This window comes from Pelobates fuscus, chromosome 8 (genome assembly GCF_036172605.1).
Source record: "Pelobates fuscus isolate aPelFus1 chromosome 8, aPelFus1.pri, whole genome shotgun sequence".
In the NCBI taxonomy this organism is placed as follows: domain Eukaryota; kingdom Metazoa; phylum Chordata; class Amphibia; order Anura; family Pelobatidae; genus Pelobates; species Pelobates fuscus.
The window spans coordinates 18,307,879-18,316,518 of NC_086324.1; the positions used below are offsets into that span (position 1 = coordinate 18,307,879).

Here is an 8,640-nt window from a genome sequence, read left to right on the forward strand (position 1 = left end):
CAAGCATCCTGTTGTCTGTGTCTTATTGCTGACAATGATTCTCCATCAACGTTGATTATGGTGACCGAGAGATCCAGAACCGAGAGGAGTTGAGTCCATTACAGCATTAACCCTTTCAGTAATCCTTTAAAATTCCTTCTGATGTCTAATGGACTGTGTTAAATTATCCTAATCTGGATCTACATTTACTTTATGGAATATTATTTACAATTTGTATTGCTTTAGAAGATTGTTAAAATCAAAATATCTAAAAGCAATAAATCAACTACTTCGAATATTCTTAAAGTGACAGTATTGAACTTTTTTCTGCATCTGAAGTTGAGTTTCAAATGAACTTTTATTCCCAAGTATTACACTACGTTAGTTCCACCACTGGGTACAATATAAATAATGAAGTCCCTGCTCACAGAGCTTACACTGTAATATGAATGTTACAATACAAAGAATAAGGTTCTTGCTCACAGAGCTTACACTCTAATGTGAAAGTGACAATACAGAGAAAGGATATCCCTGCTAACAGAGCTTACACTTTAATATGAAAGATACATTACACAAATATTCTTAAAGGGACACTCCAGGCACCCAGACCACTTCTGCCCATTGGAGTGGTCTGGGTGCCAACTCCCACTATTCTTAACCCTACAAGTGTAATTATTGCAGTTTTTTTATAAACTGCAATAATTACCTTGGAGGGTTAACTCCACCTCTAGTGGATTAGGTCTCCTCGGCCGGAGGGCGGGATTAGTCTCGCCCACTGGCCGACGCAATGAAGAGGAGGAGCGGCGAGGAGGAGGAGACAGCGGCGAGGGACATCGCCGCTGCCTCAGGTAAGTGACTGAAGGGGTTTTCACCCCTTCAGTAACCCAGGGATTGGGGGGTGGGAGGGAGAGGGACCCTCCAGTGCCAGGAAAACGATCCGTTTTCCTGGCACTGGAGATTCCCTTTAATAATCTTCATGTGTTGTCCTTTTCTTTCTTTCTTACCTCCAAATGGATCTCTTGCAGTAGATGGACATTTGTAATTTTTACATGTCACATTAGCAGAGCTGCAGTATTCCCACTCTCGAAACTTGTTGGATGCACTAATTGTTCATTGTTTACTCAGAGATGAAGACTGAATATAAACCAAGCTGACTGGTGAATCTCCAGCAGTGAATGAAGAGTCAAAGATAACACTGGAGATAACTATTCTATTGTGATGTCACCAAGCTGTCATACCTGTGATGTCACAAATGGTCATGTCACTCACATTTTGGCTTAGTGAATTAGGTTGAAAGCCTCTCACCCCTATCTTTCCTAAGTACATTTTTTTTGTTGTTGACCCATATAAAAGGATCATAAAACACAATAAAAACACGCCATTAAAGAACATTTTTCATTTGTTTTTGTTTCCCTGAAAGTGACACTCCATTGCCTAAATAACAGAAATAAAAATCACTGTTTAGTATATATACCCCCAGAACATGCATGTAGATATACCCCCAGTGTATGCATTTAATTATGCATTTTTTTTATTGGATGTATATCTAAATACAGCTTGTAAAAGCTACGGGTCTCTTGACTGAAGCCCTCCCATTCATATCTCGCCCAGACTTTATGTGGCTGTCCAATCACAGACTCCCAATGCAGATCAATGAGAAGTCTGCAAAGCAGGTGCTCTGGGCAATTGCTATCTCTTCAGTTTAGTTCCACTGAGCAAAACAAATCAGGAAGTAACAGGGTCATTGTCTGATTGACAGCCAGTGGGGCGTAACAAGGTCAATTTATACAAGTGCCAATTTCTTTAAATCTTTAAAAAATGGGACACATTCTTCACAATAAAGCTTTTCAGCAAGATAAAGTTCTACAGGTCTACGGAGTGTCCTTTATGTACTTAATATATATATATATATTTATAAATTAAATAAACTAAAAAAGCATGATTTTTTTTGTGATTAGAGCGAGTAGTTGTTATTTTTATTGTTTAGCATATTTTGTATTAGTCAATGCACTATTTTTCAGCAACGCCCCTGTAAGGACTGCAGGTAGTAAATCAAGTCACTAATCAATGGGGAATTATAGTGAGTACATCTATAAATATACCAGCACTTTTCATGTATTGACCATCACATTACCATACATTGTCTTCCCACCTGTGTCTCTTCTCCCAACCTGGGCAGGCTGAGGGGGTCAATTAGTAAAGGATTAGGGATTGATTAACAAGGTGTCCAAACCACTCACCTCCAGCTATAAAAGGATCATTCTGGGAGGGATGATATTAGGAGAGGGTTTGCTGGTATTACAGTTTCTGAGAAGGTGCCTTACTATGTGAGTTATTCTAGGTTTATTTGCTAATAATGTGATTTATACACAGTGTGGTTATTTACAAGTTGTGGGTTTCCTTGGAGTGTTCACTTTATTATTAACTATAAATGAGGCAAAAAGACAGACTTGGGAAAACTGCTAACTGAGCTATGGTGACAGCTTGACAATAAAATGTCACCATTTGGGTTTAACTTGATGTCTGTGGAATAAATACCTGAATGTATTTTAAATATTAAAGGGAGATTACTGTAACCAAATCACAGCATCTCAATGGAATGGTGTGTAGTGGCCCTTTAACAATGTGAGGTAAAACCCTGTGGTTTATTTTGTACATACTGCAGGGCAGCACTCTTCATGTGCCAACCCTCACACTATATATTTTTACAGATCTCCCTTCTGTGGATCAGTGGGCTATAAACCCTTCTGGATCCTGAAACTCTCCTTAACCTGAATTCCTAATTCCCACTTCAGTGAATAGACCCTGAGATTATATTGAAGGATTTACTCCCAGTGCTGACACTCCTACACCCAGTCTAAGCATTGATTTACCCTAATTAAACACCAGGTGTCTATATATTTCTATAGAGCTTATTTTAATCACTAGAGGAAATGGGTTTATTTACTCCACTCCCAATTCTTGGCAAACTCCACTCCCTTCCAATTTCCCAAACTCCTTAACTTGGAATGGTTTATTTAGAATCTGCTGCAGCTGGTCTCTCCAAAGCCTGAATGGTGATTATATAAAGATGCTGTGCTATGCATGGGGCTCAGCATTTTGGCAAATACAAAACCAATGGTTTAACCCCTTAAGGACACATGACGTGTGTGACACGTCATGATTCCCTTTTATTCCAGAAGTTTGGTCCTTAAGGGGTTAAAGGGGTTTTTTATAAACTGCAATAATAACCTTGCACGGTTAACTCCACCTCTAGTGGCTGTTTACTAGACAGCCACTAGAGGGCACTTCCTGCATCATAGCACAGAACCTGTGCTAGAGCGTCGCTGGAGGACCTCGTGCTGTCAGGACCTCCAGTATCGCTCATTTCACCATAGGAAAGCATTTTCAATGCTTTCCTATGCAGAGCTCTAATGCGCGACTTGCTGACGCAATCACTGGGAGGAGCGGTGGAGGCAGAAGCAGTGACGTGGGACATGTCGCTGCCTCTGGTAAGTGACTGAAGGGATTTTCACCCCTTAAGCAACCGGGGATTGAGAGGGAACCTGCAGTGCCAGGAAAACTGATTGGTTTACTGGCACTAGAGTTTCCCTTGAAATGTCCTGCAAAAATGCTGCCTCTCTAACCACTTTCCCTCATGCCAGGAAAACCTTCCTTATCAGATGTATGTACACAGCCAACACTGAGCGAGCAGCTCTTAATTCACAAACATGTAGTGATATCCTTACTATGTGTCCTCTCCTTAAAATGCAGGTTGCTTTACAGTTCAGATCACTCCATGTTGGTGGCTGGGCTGTGTACATATATTTGATAAGGAAGTATCTTTGTGGAGGGAGGGGGTGTGGTTAAGGAGGCAGGTTTTGGTGTAGTGGTCTGCAAGGATTAAGTCTACCTGTGGCTTCTCATACAAACAGCCATTAAAATGGCACTAAATTGTAACTATACAACGACCTATTGTCAGGGGCGGACTGAGAACCCTCAGGGCCCCCGGGCAAAATAAATCAAGGGCCCCCTTACAGGCCCCACCCATACTCCGCAGCAAGCGCCACCCATGTCCCGCCTCCATGCACCGCCTCCAGCCACACCCTACACAATCTTTAGACACAAGGAACAAAAGTGCAATAATCCCTTCAAGGCCCCAGTAGAGACTACAATTGAGGGCTAATGGGCCATGGAGGGGGGTCTTTCTAGCAGAGGCTATCTCAGTGTCCTTTAGAGAGTGTGTTAGAAAGAATTTCCTCCAGGTCCCATTAGAGACTACAATGGAGTCTAATGGGGCCTGGAGGGGGGTCTCTCCAACACTCTGGTTCCTATTCACAATATAGCAACACAACATAGCTCGCTGATACCTAGGCCAAGTTGGCTCCTGTTACCTTAATTACTGTTGCTGGCTGGCAGTCTGTGGGCTTGCTGGAAGGCTGTGGGCTTACTGGCTGCGGCTGGCAGGCTGTGGGCTTGCTGGAAGGCTGTGGGCTTGCTGGAAGGCTGTGGGCTTGCTGGAAGGCTGCGGCTGGCAGGCTGTGGGCTTGCTGGCAGGCTGTGGGCTTGCTGGCTACTGCCGGCAGGCTGTGGGCTTGCTGGCTACTGCCGGCAGGCTGTGGGCTTGCTGGCTACTGCCGGCAGGCTGTGGGCTTGCTGGCTACTGCCGGCAGGCTGTGGGCTTGCTGGCTACTGCCGGCAGGCTGTGGGCTTGCTGGCTACTGCCGGCAGGCTGTGGGCTTGCTGGCTACTGCCGGCAGGCTGTGGGCTTGCTGGCTACTGCCGGCAGGCTGTGGGCTTGCTGGCTACTGCCGGCAGGCTGTGGGCTTGCTGGCTACTGCCGGCAGGCTGTGGGCTTGCTGGCTACTGCCGGCAGGCTGTGGGCTTGCTGGCTACTGCCGGCAGGCTGTGGGCTTGCTGGCTACTGCCGGCAGGCTGTGGGCTTGCTGGCTACTGCCGGCAGGCTGTGGGCTTGCTGGCTACTGCCGGCAGGCTGTGGGCTTGCTCGCTGCGGCTGGCAGGCTGTGGCTTGCTGGCTTTAAGCCTAACTGGTGGGCTGGCTGGCTACTGGCCAGCCTGTGGGCTGGCTGGCTGGCTGGCAGGCCTGTGGGCTGGCTACTGGGGCACTCGTAGATTATTTAAAGAAATAATCCATGCACAATAACCACTACTGCTCTGTGTAGTCGTTATGGTGCCAGGAGGGCCGGGCCCCCCTCCTAGAGTAAGTAGTCAAACCGTTTAAGAACAGTTTGACAACTTACCTGGGGTCTGCTGGGATATGAGGCTGTAGTAGGGTATAGGAGCAGTGGTGCAATGTGTAAGGGGTGCAGTGTGTGTGAGGGGGTGTAGTGTGTGAATGTGTAGGGTGTGTGGGGCAATGTGTGTACGAGGGGGCTGTGTATGTGTGTGGCAATGTTAGTATGGGGGGCTGTGTGTGTATGGGTGGGCAGTGTATGACAGGGAAGGGGGCAATTGCCCTCCTCTTACTCCCCCCTCCCCCTCTTCTTACCCCTTCTTACTCCCCCCTCCCTTCTTACTCCCCCCTCTCTTCTTACTCCCCCCTCTCTTCTTACCCCCCTCCCTTTCTTCTTACCCCCCTCCCTTTCTTCTTACCCCCCTCCCTTTCTTCTTACCCCCCTCCCTTTCTTCTTACCCCCCTCCCTTTCTTCTTACCCCCCTCCCTTTCTTCTTACCCCCCTCCCTTTCTTCTTACCCCCCTCCCTTTCTTCTTACCCCCCTCCCTTTCTTCTTACCCCCCTCCCTTTCTTCTTACCCCCCTCCCTCTCTTCTTACCCCCCTCCCTCTCTTCTTACCCCCCTCCCTCTCTTCTTACCCCCCTCCCTCTCTTCTTACCCCCCTCCCTCTCTTCTTACCCCCTCCCTCTCTTCTTACCCCCTCCCTCTCTTCTTACCCCCCTCCCTCTCTTCTTACCCCCCTCCCTCTCTTCTTACCCCCCTCCCTCTCTTCTTACCCCCCTCCCTCTCTTCTTACCCCCCTCCCTCTCTTCTTACCCCCTCCCTCTCTTCTTACCCCCTCCCTCTCTTCTTACCCCCTCCCTCTCTTCTTACCCCCCTCCCTCTCTTCTTACCCCCCTCCCTCTCTTCTTACCCCCTCCCTCTCTTCTTACCCCCCTCCCTCTCTTCTTACCCCCCTCCCTCTCTTCTTACCCCCCTCCCTCTCTTCTTACCCCCCTCCCTCTCTTCTTACCCCCCTCCCTCTCTTCTTACCCCCCTCCCTCTCCTCTTACCCCCCTCCCTCTCCTCTTACCCCCCTCCCTCTCCTCTTACCCCCCTCCCTCTCCTCTTACCCCCCTCCCTCCTCTTCTTACCCCCCTCCCTCCTCTTCTTACCCCCCTGCCTCCTCTTCTTACCCCCCTCCCTCCTCTTCTTACCCCCCTCCCTCCTCTTCTTACCCCCCTCCCTCCTCTTCTTACCCCCCTCCCTCCTCTTCTTACCCCCCTCCCTCTCTCTTCTTACCCCCTATCCCTCTCTCTTCTTACCCCCCTCCCTCTCTCTTCTTACCCCCTATCCCTCTCTCTTCTTACCCCCTATCCCTCTCTCTTCTTACCCCCTATCCCTCTCTCTTCTTACCCCCTATCCCTCTCTCTTCTTACCCCCTATCCCTCTCTCTTCTTACCCCCCTCTCTCTTCTTACCCCCCTCTCTCTTTTTACCCCCCTCTCTTTTTACCCCCCCTCTCTCTTTTTACCCCCCCTCTCTCTTTTTACCCCCCCTCTCTCTTTTACCCCCCTCTCTCTTTTTACCCCCCCTCTCTCTTTTTACCCCCCCTCTCTCTTTTTACCCCCCTCTCTCTTTTTACACCCCCTCTCTCTTTTTACACCCCCTCTCTCTTTTTACACCCCCTCTCTCTTTTTACACCCCCTCTCTCTTTTTACACCCCCTCTCTCTTTTTACACCCCCTCTCTCTTTTTACCCCCCCTCTCTCTTTTTACCCCCCCTCTCTTTTTACCCCCCCCTCTCTCTTTTTACCCCCCCCTCTCTCTTTTTACCCCCCCCTCTCTCTTTTTACCCCCCTCTCTCTTTTTACCCCCCCTCTCTCTTTTTACCCCCCCCTCTCTTTTTACCCCCCCTCTCTCTTTTTACCCCCCCTCTCTCTTTTTACCCCCCCTCTCTCTTTTTACCCCCCCTCTCTCTTTTACCCCCCCTCTCTCTTTTTACCCCCCCTCTCTCTTTTTACCCCCCCTCTCTCTTTTTACCCCCCCTCTCTCTTTTTACCCCCCCTCTCTCTTTTTACCCCCCCTCTCTCTTTTTACCCCCCCTCTCTCTTTTACCCCCCCCCTCTCTTTTTACCCCCCCCTCTCTTTTTACCCCCCCTCTCTTTTTACCCCCCCCCTCTCTTTTTACCCCCCCCTCTCTTTTTACCCCCCCTCTCTTTTTACCCCCCCTCTCTCTTTTTACCCCCCTCTCTCTTTTTACCCCCCTCTCTCTTTTTACCCCCCCTCTCTCTTTTTACCCCCCCTCTCTCTTTTTACCCCCCCTCTCTCTTTTTACCCCCCTCTCTCTTTTTACCCCCCTCTCTCTTTTTACCCCCCTCTCTCTTTTTACCCCCCTCTCTCTTTTTACCCCCCTCTCTCTTTTTACCCCCCTCTCTCTTTTTACCCCCCTCTCTCTTTTTACCCCCCTCTCTCTTTTTACCCCCCTCTCTCTTTTTACCCCCCTCTCTCTTTTTACCCCCCTCTCTCTTTTTACCCCCCTCTCTCTTTTTACCCCCCTCTCTCTTTTTACCCCCCTCTCTCTTTTTACCCCCCTCTCTCTTTTTACCCCCCTCTCTCTTTTTACCCCCCTCTCTCTTTTTACCCCCCTCTCTCTTTTTACCCCCCTCTCTCTTTTTACCCCCCTCTCTCTTTTTACCCCCCTCTCTCTTTTTACCCCCCTCTCTCTTTTTACCCCCCTCTCTCTTTTTACCCCCTCTCTCTTTTTACCCCCCTCTCTCTTTTTACCCCCTCTCTCTTTTTACCCCCCTCTCTCTTTTTACCCCCCTCTCTCTTTTTACCCCCCTCTCTCTTTTTACCCCCCTCTCTCTTTTTACCCCCCTCTCTCTTTTTACCCCCCTCTCTCTTTTTACCCCCCTCTCTCTTTTTACCCCCTCTCTCTTTTTACCCCCTCTCTCTTTTTACCCCCTCTCTCTTTTTACCCCCTCTCTCTTTTTACCCCCTCTCTCTTTTTACCCCCTCTCTCTTTTTACCCCCCTCTCTCTTTTACCCCCTCTCTCTTTTTACCCCCTCTCTCTTTTTACCCCCCTCTCTCTTTTAACCCCCTCTCTCTTTTAACCCCCTCTCTCTTTTAACCCCCTCTCTCTTTTAACCCCCTCTCTCTTTTAACCCCCTCTCTCTTTTAACCCCCTCTCTCTTTTAACCCCCTCTCTCTTTTAACCCCCTCTCTCTTTTAACCCCCTCTCTCTTTTAACCCCCTCTCTCTTTTAACCCCCTCTCTCTTTTAACCCCCTCTCTCTTTTAACCCCCTCTCTCTTTTAACCCCCTCTCTCTTTTAACCCCCTCTCTCTTTTAACCCCCTCTCTCTTTTAACCCCCTCTCTCTTTAACCCCTCTCTCTTTTAACCCCCTCTCTCTTTTAACCCCCTCTCTCTTTTAACCCCCTCTCTCTTTTAACCCCCTCTCTCTTTTAACCCCCTCTCTCTTTTAACCCCCTCTCTCTTTTAACCCC

At 48.5% G+C, this 8,640-nt stretch overlaps 1 protein-coding gene across 1 annotated transcript in view; it reads left to right on the forward strand.

Moving 5' to 3' along the window:
• The first annotated feature begins 2,272 nt into the window (after window positions 1–2,272).
• The window catches only part of LOC134570642 (uncharacterized), a 9,815-nt gene continuing 3,447 nt past the window's right edge, over window positions 2,273–8,640 (forward strand). The window contains exon 1 of the mRNA XM_063428578.1: window positions 2,273–2,306. The gene's annotated coding sequence lies outside the window, so the exon portion shown is untranslated. The remainder of the gene's footprint in view (window positions 2,307–8,640) is intronic.